The 11,567-nt window shown below is 41.0% G+C and overlaps 1 long non-coding RNA gene across 1 annotated transcript; it reads left to right on the top strand.

The window, feature by feature from the left end:
* Positions 1–1,201: 1,201 nt before the first annotated feature.
* On the top strand, positions 1,202–9,265 carry LOC139320562 (uncharacterized). The gene is made up of 3 exons (XR_011600698.1): positions 1,202–1,274; positions 2,261–2,457; positions 9,163–9,265. It is a non-coding gene; the product is annotated as an uncharacterized lncRNA (long non-coding RNA).
* The last annotated feature ends 2,302 nt before the right edge of the window (positions 9,266–11,567 follow it).

The raw sequence follows: 11,567 nt of genomic DNA, 5'->3' as shown, positions 1-11,567 counted from the left end.
AATTCTTTTTTAAAAAAAAAAAATCTTACAACGCTTCAAATTTATGAAGTCTTGTCATACCTCACTCTTCTATTAGAAACGTTTTCTTCAACTAACTCGCTTCCTTCTTCTTAAAAAAGAACATTACAAATTGTCTTTAAAAGAAAAAAAAAAAAGAAGGAGGAAGATATATTTAAGAACAGGCACCTCAAGCAGAGGAGAAGAGCGGCTGTCCAGAAGGTGCCAGATTAGAGTAGGGGGGTTTAATCGTTGGGGGAAAGGTAAAGGGCACGGCGATGGATTCTTTGGATTTGAATACTCATTCAAGAAACGCGCTCCTTTTTTCTCCGTATAGATAGATGCCTATGGAAAACATTTGCAAATATAGACTTTAAAATCTCGACTTCATCCGCGTGAGTTGGGGCCTCCATTAAAAAAAATAAATGAAATCATGCCGAGGTAGAAGTTTGTTTGGATGTCTTTAATATGGTACATTTAAGGGACTTGGAGGACGCATTCAACAGTCTGCCACGCCTGAAATAAAACTCCACGTTTTAATACCTCGCTACCATATTTCTGGCGCTATTAGGATTGCTAATATTATTATTAATTCTGCATAAGCCCCCACTCTTTAAAACTTCACTCCCTTTCTTCCCCTCTTTTCCCCCACACCCCAGTTGCCCTCCAACTTTAAGAAAGGTAGCCCACTGCCGAAGAGGATAGCAGACTTTTAATTTTCTTTTTTTAAAAAAAGGAGGAGAAGAAGAATTGAAAGGCGATGAAAAAGAAACGTCTAAAAAGCTTCTTCCAACACCTTTAAAGCAAACAAACAAATTCACGAGGACGCCACCAAAGAGCGACCTCCACTCGGGGAAAAAGCCAAGGGCGGTCTGGTGGAAAGCGCCAGCGCCTTTCGCGCGCGTGGAAACGCGGGGAAGAGGGGAAAAAATGCGGGCAGCTTTTTGAAGGCCCCGTCCTCGAGGGAGAAGGACGGTGGCGATCTGGCCCTTTCGCTCGGCTTCCAGTTACTTCAGAGCAGAGTGGAAACGGGGAGGGGGGAGGGGACAGACTGTCCCTGGGAGGGGGCCACGCCCCTTCCTTCCTGCCGCGGACTCTAGCACTGGGGATCATCCTTGGGGCTGATAAGCTGCGGCCACCCCTTCCAAAGAATGTTTTCCCCCGCCATCACCCCCTTTTCAGGGTTGGCTGCCCTAGACGACCGTCGACTCTGGATTTCAGCTGGGCTGGCAACGGCCCTTAGGAGCCCTTTGCGAGGGAATATGAAGAAGGTCCAGGTCTCTCTTTCTCTCTCTCCCTCTCCCTCTCTCTCTTTCTCTTTCTCTTTCTCCCCCACTCCCCCTCTCCCTTTCCCTCTCCTTCCCTCCCTCCCTCCCTCTCCCTTTCTCTCTCTCTCTCTCCCCCGGCCTTTCTTCGCCGCTTCCTTTTCCCTGGAGAAAAACCTCCTGAATATCTGATGCGCTTCTCCCATCTGTCTCCTAATCTGTTAGGTGAGGCAGAAGAGTCAGGCGGCGTGAAGTCCTGGGTATCGGGGCAGTCTCCTCCTTCCCCTTGGGAATGGTTCCCTTCCCCCTCCTCCTTATCTCTTCATAAAAGAGGAACCCAAAGATTAGGACCTCTTGAGAGGGCCGTTTTAAAAGAAGGAGAGGGAGGGGAGAGGCAGAGGCAGGAGTTGGACTTTGTAAGTTCTTCTTCGGACAACTTCTGCTTTTCCCTGCCTTTCTTTTTAACCCCTTCCCTTTTGCTGGCGGAGTTGCTCCTCGCCTTCCAGCCGCCCTTCCCAATGTGGCATCCCGCTAATTTATCCCTCGCAAAGTCTCCGCCGCTCTGGTTTATTAGATGGTGGGACTGACTCTGAGTACGATTAGCCCAGTGACAAAACCAACTCCCACTGTCCTTAGTGGCCTTCGTGGATCCCAGGAAAACCCTCAGACCTGTCGGGAACTTCCTCCCTGCCCTCCCCTCCAAGTTAGCCCCACGGCGGAGGAGGAGCTGGGCCGCTTCCCCGCGCGCACCCCCCCCCCCCCAGTCCGCGCTCCGCAAAGCGCTCGGCAGCTGCGGAGAGGAATTCCCTCGCGGGAGTCCCTCCGCTGCCTTCTGACCCCTCCGAGAAGCGCCGTTTGTTTAACCGACGGCTTCAGCAGTGACAAAAATGCCCGGGGAAAGGAGACAAAGCCAGGTTTGCCCCGCGGCGTTTGAAATGGAAGCGCTCAAAGTTTCCCGGTCTCTCGAAATGACCGATTTCTCCCTTCCCACCCATCAGCCCAAAATAATAGGAACTCGGTGATGAAAAGCTCGCTTGTCGATAAGATCCTTGCGACTTCTTAAGGCGCTTCGAGCAATTGTCCGGCTCTGCGCAACTATTTTCCTTGGGACTCCTTTATTATCGGCTCCCCTTCCCCAAGTCCCGGCGATGGCACCGGCGCCGACTTTAGTTTCACACATCTTACTCCTTTACAGGTAAAGCTATCCTTAGATTCTCTCTCTCTCTCTCCCCCTCCCTCCCTCCCTCCCTCCCCCCCCCTCTCTCTCTCTCCCTCCCTCCCTCCCTCTCTCTCTCTCTCCATTCTGGATAGCTTCAAGGACGCTCTCATCCCCCTGGGCGAAGGTAGCTTCCGATCCATTGATCCCACATTATGGATTAAGATTTAAGACTAAAGGGGAAAATAGGAGATGGCGTATAATAACTTCCCTCTTGTCCCCATGGCAGCACAGCTCTTGGAGCCTGGAGAAAGGCAGCCCAGTGCTAGGAAATGCTTCCCTCTGGATTACATTTGAAGCCAGTTTCCTTGCCTTTAGAGGCCCATAATGCAAACTGGGCAGAGAGACTAGCTGCAAAGACAGTTCTGAGTGGAGCATTTAGAACTGCACCTGTTGAACTTTAAGAGGTGGGTGACATTCCAGATTAGCCAGGCACTCTCTATTAGGTAAAGGACTTGAACTCAGTTCCCGTCTCTATGCCCACTGCTTGGGGAGAGAAGGGACAGGGGGAATAGAAACATTTTTTAGCATGACAATAAAAGAGCCACTTGCAATTGGCTCCTAGCAGAGATCTAGCCAAGGCTGGCTTCGCCTCAGGCAACCAAACTTTCCAAAAATCAAGACATTAACAGATGGTGGCAACCACATGGAGAGATGGTGTTGCTTAGAGAGAATCTAGTCATTTCACTCAAGCCGAGAAAAGAGTGAATCCCAGAAGGACACCGTGTATTCTGAAGAGTTCTGCACTTGGCCCATCCTTATTCCTCTCCCTTATGCTCCTGTTTCAGCAGCTTCAGTTTTTGAGAAATTGAAATAACAACAATAGTAATTTTTTTTAGCCTGCTTCCTAAAAGGGACGATGGCTTGCCAACTGTTTAGATGACACGAAGGGGGCTCAGTGATCTTTATTTGTGCTGCTTCGGAGGGCTGGCTAAATACTAATAAACGGATGAATATATAAAATGAGGAAAGACAATCCAAAGACAACATGAATAGCAAGCAATCATGGCTTGCAAACTGGAATAGTGGGTTACAATCTTTCAACCCAAAGGAAAATAAAAACAACAGTCCTCAAACCTTTGGTTTGTTAGGGAATATGAATTTGCAGGATTCAGTATAATTCCCTGAAATTTTTTCAATAGGATCCATATCTTGTATGTCATTCAGTCTGATTCATGAAGGAAGGAGTTGTGCTATAGTTTTTACAAACCTTGGAATGCTTTGGGATTGTCCAGGGAGGCTTATAATGGGGTGAGGGAAATTTCTCTGGTTTTATCTGCACAACTACAACAAAGCTGTGAAGTGGGCTGGGTTGACGTCTGAGTTTCCATGGTTGAGGGTGGTTATGAATCTGGATGTTCTCCCTCCTAATACAATATTTTAAATATTATTTTTCACTTCTCTTCATTACTTGTAATGAGAAGACCCAAAATGACTTCCTGAAAGGGAATGCAGGGCAGTAACTAACTCCCTGGACTAAGAGAGTTAACACAGTTAACACCTACAGGAAACTTACTGAATGAAAATGACAGCAATTTGGAAAGATATTTGGGGAAAACATTCCATGGGTATATTCAACTATTATTGCTTGCAGCTTTTTAACCCAATAGCCTTAAAAATGTTAAGACTACGAATCCCAAAATCCCAAACCAGCATGACCAGCATATATTCTGGGAATTGTAGTCCCAATAAATCTTAGGGATATCATATTGGGTAGAAGTGAATTTCACTATACCAAGTCTATTAAAAAATTTTAAACTTCTGAAATATAAGCAGGTTTTCATATCTTCCAATTTGTATCTGGATCCATTTTATTTTCATTTGGAAATAGTGAACCCTACCTTTCTTAAGAACACCCACTTACATAGATCTATTGGGATACAAAATGAATCACTGCTAATTTTATGCAATGCTGTGTTGTATAGAGATAAGAGTGTGAACACCTCAGTTTCACTTTGGACTTAATACCAATTTCTGTTGCTTAATGATTAGCAACTGAATGTCTTTGGTTTTTTTTTTTTTTTTTAATTTGATTTATATGCCGCCCTTCTCCGGAGACTCAGGGCGGCTTACAATGCTTTAAGCAATAGCCTTCATTCTTTTGTATATTTTATACAAAGTCAGCTTATTGCCCCCACAAACTGGGTCCTCATTTCACCTACCTTAGAAAGGATGGAAGGCTGAGTCAACCTTGAGCCTTGGAGAGATTCGAACCAGCAGAAATTGCAGGCAGCTGTGTTAATAACAGGGTGCACTAAACCCTTGTACTATCAAGGCTCTTAGTTCAGCACTGAGTAAAAAGCTCTTAGCCCTCAACATTCCTACCCCAGGAACTGTGCATCCTATGAATTTTATTTATTTATTTATTTATTTGTATCCTGCCTTTATTATTTTTTGCAAATAACGCAAGATGGCAAACACATCCAACACATCTTCCTCCCCTTATTTTTCCCATAACAACAACCCTGTGAAGTGGGCTGAGAAAGAGTGATTGACCTAAAGTCATCCAGCTGGCTTTCACAGCTAAGGTAGGACTGGAACTCAAGGTCTCCCTCTTTCTAGCCTGCTTCCTTAACCATTAAACCAAATTGGCTCTCAGCTATAAATCCCCACCGTTTTTCTTTTGGTTTAATGTCCTCTCACTATTGTTTCTTTCTTTCTTTCTTTTTTATAAATGGCCATCTTGGTTCTGTTATTGTAATATCAAAAAAAATGTGGTAAATTCATCACAGAATATTCTCACATGGGAGGGGTGATCTTGAATAAAATAAGCAGATGCCCTTTATCTCAGGCCAGTCTGTTTGCCATCTAATCCAGAATGGTTTCCTGGACTCATTTTCACCACCTGCTGTCCAATCTTTTAACTGAAAGATCTCCACCATTCATCCAAGCGCATGGTCTGGGCTGGAAATGGAAATTAAAAGGAAGATCCTTTCCTTTATTCCCATTTTTCCCAATCTGCTTTCCCTCCAGATATACTGTTTTGGGATTATTATTAAGTTCTATGCCAACCACAGTTCACTCCTAGGCCTGAAAGAATGGGAGACATGCTTGTGGCATTTCCATTGTATGACATGTGCCTATTATCTCTTAAGTTTATCTGTAATCAAACATGTCTTGGATTCAGAGTTTTTGTTCCTGCTGTTCATATTCAGTTAATCATATCCCACTATATATGATTATGATGCTTTAATTGGCTGATTAGCAATTGATAAGGAGCAGTGAGAAGAATGGGTTTGGAAGCCCAGCAAGTCGGAAAAGTCAGATGAACACCTCCTTATCAGAAAAAGTGTTGTGTGTTTTTCAGGCCCAGGAATCTGAAAGCTGTATTGGCCAAAAGGTACATTTGATTTGAAAATGTTGCTCTTCTGTCTTTTCTCCCCGCCTTCTATCTTTTATCCCTATCTGATGAAAACAGACCACTATCTTAGTTTCTATTTCCTTAAGTAGCAAAGCAAATTTTCATTGCAAAAAATTGACCAAGAATAAACCCCATGTGTTCTCAATCTGGGACCTTCTTCTTCTTCTTTAAATTTTTAAAAAGTTTTTTATTAATAATACAATTAAAAACATTGGACATGGTTTGACATTTCCGGTTTAGACATTTCTGTCACATTTTACCTTACAACTAATACAATTCCTTTATGTTATACAAATATATACCTTGTTTCACAATTCAAACACATACATTCTTACGTCTATAGAATTTACATCCATAACAATTTCATTCCTATCTCTTTCAAGAAACTAGAATATAAATTTCTAAACTTTCAACTCATCAGTAATCCTTTATCCCGGCATCCTTCCTCCTCTCCAACCAATAGTATATAATTTATTCCAGATTTCGTAGTATTCTGTTTCGCTCTTATCTTTGAGTTCCAACATGGTTTCAATCTGGGACCTTCTTGATGATGCAAAGTTGGGAAAAGTTTACCGAGCTATTAATTGCTCTATCCAGCAGCAACTAAGTTTATTCACTTCTCCAATATAAACACGATTTTCTTTCCCACCCCCTTTCTACTTGCTACTTGTCTTCTGTATTACTAATACAGGTCAGTCCTCAATTTACAACAGTTCATTTAGTGACCATTCAAAGTTACAACATCACTGTAAAAAGTGATTTATGACTGTTTTTCACTCTTACAACCACTACAGCATCCCTGTGGTCATATGATCAAAATTTGGATGCTGGGCAAGTGGTTCATATTTATGCTGGTTGCAGTGTCCTGGGATCATGTGATCACCTTTTGTGATCTTCGGACAAGCAAAGTCAGTGGGGAAGCCAACTTCGCCTAAGAGCCCCACTTAACAACTGCATTGATTCACTTAGCAACTGTGGCAAGAAAGGTTGTAAAATGAGGCAAAATAAACTTAACAACTGTCTCACTCAGCAACAGAAATTTTGGGATCAGCTGTGATCGTAAATCGAGGACTACCTGTATAAGTATCGCTTCTGCCTTGAAAAAGAAGAGAAAGAAGACACACTAATATACAGTAGATACTGGATGTTTTGCAGGTATCTGCATAAAATATATTTAAGTTCTATTTCTAACTTGGCCATCAGTCTGGGCTCAAAGCATAGGAATTTGGATGAATACCAAATTCTAATTGAAGGAAGAAAGTTCTCTGTGGAAATATCTTTTATTTGATTTGTAGTATTTAATAGCATAGGTAACATGAAACAGCTTTTTAATCAAGTCTCATCTTCTTTTCTTTTCTTCTTTGTCTGCCTGGTTTTATCAAGCATGGAAGATAGAGTTGTTTTACTATTAGAGTTTGGAAAGAATATGCTTAGTTTCCTGAAACAGGACTGAGTTAAACATTGTAAAGCAAGCTATCAAGTTATTATTTGTAGAGAGGTTTCTAGAGAAAAGGTCTTCAATATTTATTCTGACTGACTGGCACTGTTTCCTCACATTTTGGACAAATATTCTTTCTGTATCATGTTAGATATTTTTTTCTCCTTCCATTCAATCATATCTGATTCTTGGAAACTACCTGGAAAAGTCCCTGCAGTTTTCTTGGCAAGATTCTTCAATGGTTTGCCAATGCCTCCACTCTAGGGCTGAGAGAAAATGACTGGCCCAAGGTCACTCAGTTGGCTTTGTGCCTAAGGCAGGATTAGAACTTGTGGCCTAAGTCAGGATTAGAATTTGTGGATGTAAGAGAAGGCCTGGCAGAACCTGAGGGTAGAATTGAAAGAAGAATCAGCCTACAGTCTCTAAGTGGCTACGAAGTCCATGCCCTCTTGAATTCCATTGACCCTTATCTAGCACCAAAATACCACTAACCATTAGTTGAATAATGTGCATAGACATGAATTGTAATAAATCAGTGTAAAGTAAAGTAATTGTAACTTCACCTGTGTTCCACGTCTGTTGCGCCTGGTATCTGGTTTCTAGCCTGATGCCTTAACAACTACACCAAACTGGTCCTATTTTTGCTAAATAGAGGCATGTAGATATTGCTGCACTGGCAGATATTTTATTCAATTAACTATTATAATAATTTGGAGGAGAAAGTTAAAATACTGATATCCTATTAGAATATATATTTTCTCAATACATAATTGAAGGACTGTCTTCTAAACTTATATAATTAGGTAAATGAACATTTAAATCGATAGATACTTATTTAATAGAAATTCGATAAATTAAATTAAATTAAATACCAACGTGGGGTAGAGATGAAAATGCTGAAATAGGAGCAGGGAGCTTCCGCATTGGAGTTATTGCTGTGGAATAGGGGGAGTAAGGCTTTGGCATTCTGAATCCTATCTAACATATTACGGTAATTTCAAATGCAATATTTCAAAAGATTTTGGCTTGGTTTGGTCTGGTTTTGGACAGGCATAAGGTAAAATCTAGTCTTGGTGCAATGAGAATTTCTTGGAGCAATGGGATGTTTTGGGAAAGATGAATCCATTCTTTCTTTGCCTTATTAAGGCAAACCACTCAAACAGAGGAAGAGGCTAATTAATTAGATGTAAATGGGATAATAGTCTCAGCAGGTGAGATGACTTTCTCTGGCTGTGGAAGCTAAAAAGGGTCAGATCAGTTTAGTATTTGTATGAAAGATCATCAGATTATACCAGGGCTGTAAATCTAGATTGGGAAGCTGAAAAGCATTCCAGATGAATGCAATGGCAAACCACTTCTGCACTTTTGACACCTACATGTTACATTCATGCACTATAATCTCTAGGAGACAACTAGAGGATATGTTCACAAACCGCAAATTTTAATGCAAATGTGATTGGTATATGAAAGACACCCTCCATCCCCATCCCATCTATTTTAACTCAGATTGAATCAGAGATTTGGGACTTAAACCTGGAGTGAGATATAGGTACTGACTAGTGTAAGAAAGCCACACATTATTATAAGCTTTTGGGGTACTTTCTAAAAGATTGGAATGGAATTTGCAGGCAGATGAAGCCTGCTGAGTCTCAGATAAATATTGTAGGTACAAAGGTTTTCAAGCTAGGCTCTTTAATTCTATCTAGAAAGTAATGTGCCAGAAACTTTTGCTGTTTTTGAATAGAATTAAATGATATTTGCGGGAAAAGGATACTGTAACGCCTTCCCACAAAGCACTGTGATTGAAGAGCTTCTGATGACCCATTCTCTTTGATTAGAAGGTAGATCTGTCAATCACACTATTCCTCTCTCTCTCTCTTTGTAGTTCTCGGAATTGCCAAAAGCTTCACAAAGCCTCCCGGTAGTCCTTATTACAGTCTGGATGTCTTTATAGGGATCCAACTTCAACAGTAGAGCTAAGGAATCAACTCAAGATTTAAATGCGAATGAATCCAATGCATATTTCCCAAATACAAGCTTCTGGATTTTCTTGCCAGTTGCATTTCATGACTCATTTTTGAAAGGGGATATTCAGAAATGACATGCTATCAGCTCATTAATAAAAGCTAAGTAAACTTGTGCTAATGGACAGCTAAGAATTAGCTCAAGAAGGCAAGAGCTCAGTATGATTTTTACATAGTTTATTCCATGATATTATTGAAGTTCAGGTGTAACTACTTTAGACATTAAAGTCAAGTGTCAGAAAAGTCTTAGAAAAACATGTAAACTTCATACAGCGTTATTCAGAGCGGGATAAGCCTTTAATTCAGGGGTGAAATCTAAAATTTGTTACTACCGGTTCTGTGGGCATGGCTTGGTGGGGGGGGGAGTAATGTGACTGGGTGGGCATGGCCAACTTTTTTTTTTTTTTACTTTTAAAACCATTTTTTAAAAGCAGAACTTTTAGAAGCCTCTGACGATCAGGCAACTCAGCTGGGATCGCCAGAGACTTTTAAAGGCTTTTTTTTCCCTACAGTCTCTTCGGCCGAAGAGGTTGCAGAAAAAAATGCTTTTAGAAGCCTCTGACGATCAGGCAACTCAGCTGGGAGTTTTTTTGGCCAAAGAGGTTGTAGAAAAAATGCTTTGAAAAGCCTCTAATGATCCCAGCTAGCCATACGGTCATCAGACGCTTTTTTTTTTTTTTTTTTACTTTTAAAAGCATTTTTTCGGCTGAAGAGGTTGTAGAAAAAATGCTTTTAAAAGTAAAAAAAACAGCCGCTGATAATCGCGTGGCTCATCTGGGCATGGGGGGGGCACAGGGATTTTTGCTACCGGTTCTCCGAACCACCCACGGCCATCGCTACCAGATCAGGCGATCCGGTCCGAACTGGGAGCATTTCACCCCTGCTTTAATTGCCTTACTGAATTCTTCTAAATCATTTTCAGTAACTTCTGGGTAAATAAATTAAATGATCTAGCATCATTTCTTTAATTCTGGATTGCTTTGGACCAGGATCGTCAACATGGCATGTGAAGTAAGATAAGGCCACATTTTCTTATCTCATGCCTGAGTACATGGGAGTTGAAACAAGTCAAGATGGCGTCTGTGTCCATGTAATTAAAAGCCCATCTCCCCTCTGGATGTAAAGAAAGGGCAAAGTTTCATCTGCATGATTGTGGCTGTTCCCTACCACCCCCCACCCCCACCACCCCAATTGTGCCTGCTTCAAAAAAGATTTCACAACATTGTTTCGGATTTTGTATAACTGTGAGCACAGTCTTAACTCACTTTTTCAGGCTTTAGCAGGAGCCTAAAGAAAAAATGATGTTGCTCCCTTAAATCCAATGTGACTTTATAGTGTTCAACTTCTTCTCTGGGTTATACTAAAGCTTGAACAAAAATTCAGGCTGCTTTAATGAATAGCAGAAAGACTGAGTTCTGGGTACTTCTTCCAATTCATCTTCAAGCAGGGAACAACTGTAATAATTAGCTATTTAATTCAAGAATGTGTTTGTCACACCTGTCTCCTGCTTTGTTATGGACAAATTTTCTCTGCTCCACATCTCTTCATTTACCTTCCATCTTTCCCTCTATACTTCCCAAGGGAAGCTCTATGTATTTATATGCTACTACTCTCATGCATCTATCGCATGAAATGTGCTACGATTTACAAAAGCTTATGTGGTAATAAATATGTTTATCTTTAAGCTGCCTATGTCTACTTTTTACAGACTTATTGTCCCCAATGGCGTCTTTTAAACAAGTAGGAAATAAGGTATCAGGTGCATAGAAATACACAGACAAGTGAACTGTGTACAGCCACACAGACTGAAGGAGTTTTCAATACCCTTGGATAAAGAACTTGGAATCCAAATAGCATTGGGTTGCACGATCATGCAAAATGCACTGGACTACTGAGGCACTTTGGAAACAGTGGACCATTGCAATCTAATGAATCATTATATCACACAGATAAACCATTGTAATTTTTTATCCCATTATTTTGATATCTGACTAATTCATATGACACACTCCCTTACCATTCCTCCTAATGCTTTTTTCCCCCTTCAATACTCTATATATTTCTTGGAACAGATTTTATATTACTTATTTATGTATGTATTAAACTAATTCATAGTCGCCCATCTCACAAAAAAGCAAATCTGGGAAGTGTACAACAGAATTTAAAAACAATTAATGAAAACATTAAGAAGTCTAAAAAAAGATCAAACTAAAAGAATAATACACAAAGGGATGCTACCACACTATGTGATAGCTCTTTGGGGGTA

The sequence above is a fragment of the Pituophis catenifer genome, unplaced genomic scaffold, assembly GCF_029215685.1.
Source record: "Pituophis catenifer annectens isolate HBS135680 unplaced genomic scaffold, rPitCat1.0.hap2 SCAF_1, whole genome shotgun sequence".
NCBI classification, from domain to species: domain Eukaryota; kingdom Metazoa; phylum Chordata; class Lepidosauria; order Squamata; family Colubridae; genus Pituophis; species Pituophis catenifer.
This window is presented reverse-complemented; position numbering and strand designations above follow the sequence as displayed.